This window comes from Lethenteron reissneri, chromosome 56, assembly GCF_015708825.2.
Source record: "Lethenteron reissneri isolate LAM-NWPU_2019-01 chromosome 56, ASM1570882v1, whole genome shotgun sequence".
Lineage (NCBI taxonomy): Eukaryota > Metazoa > Chordata > Hyperoartia > Petromyzontiformes > Petromyzontidae > Lethenteron > Lethenteron reissneri.
The window spans coordinates 544208-544611 of record NC_083834.1 but is presented as its reverse complement, the minus strand read 5'-3'; positions in this window follow the sequence as shown (position 1 = coordinate 544611).

The window sequence follows — 404 nt, the reverse complement described above, 5'->3', positions numbered from 1 at the left end:
CCCAGTGGTGACCCTGTATATTCCTCGCTCCGTCGGTACCGACATCCCTACTAAACCTCCTGGCCCCGCGCTCATCTCTCCAGCCTTTCACGGGTGTCCCACTGAGTAATCCTGGCTCCTGTTGAGTACTTCCTTAGCCTTGCCCGCTCCTGAAGAGTCTTCATTTGTGTGTGTTTAATTTGTTGTTCCTTTTCCGCACCTCCGATTAGCACGGTTGGCTACGTACGGTGAGAAAAAAAGTTCAACCAAACATACGTACATACATTCCCAGTCAGTTACTTTCCACTCTGAGAGGTTATATTGCGACAACCCTAATGGATAAGCCAGGTGAGGACTCAAGAGAGGAGGATAGGAGTCCCTCTTAGATCCAAAATCCCTCTTCATCCACCAAAGTGCACAAATAT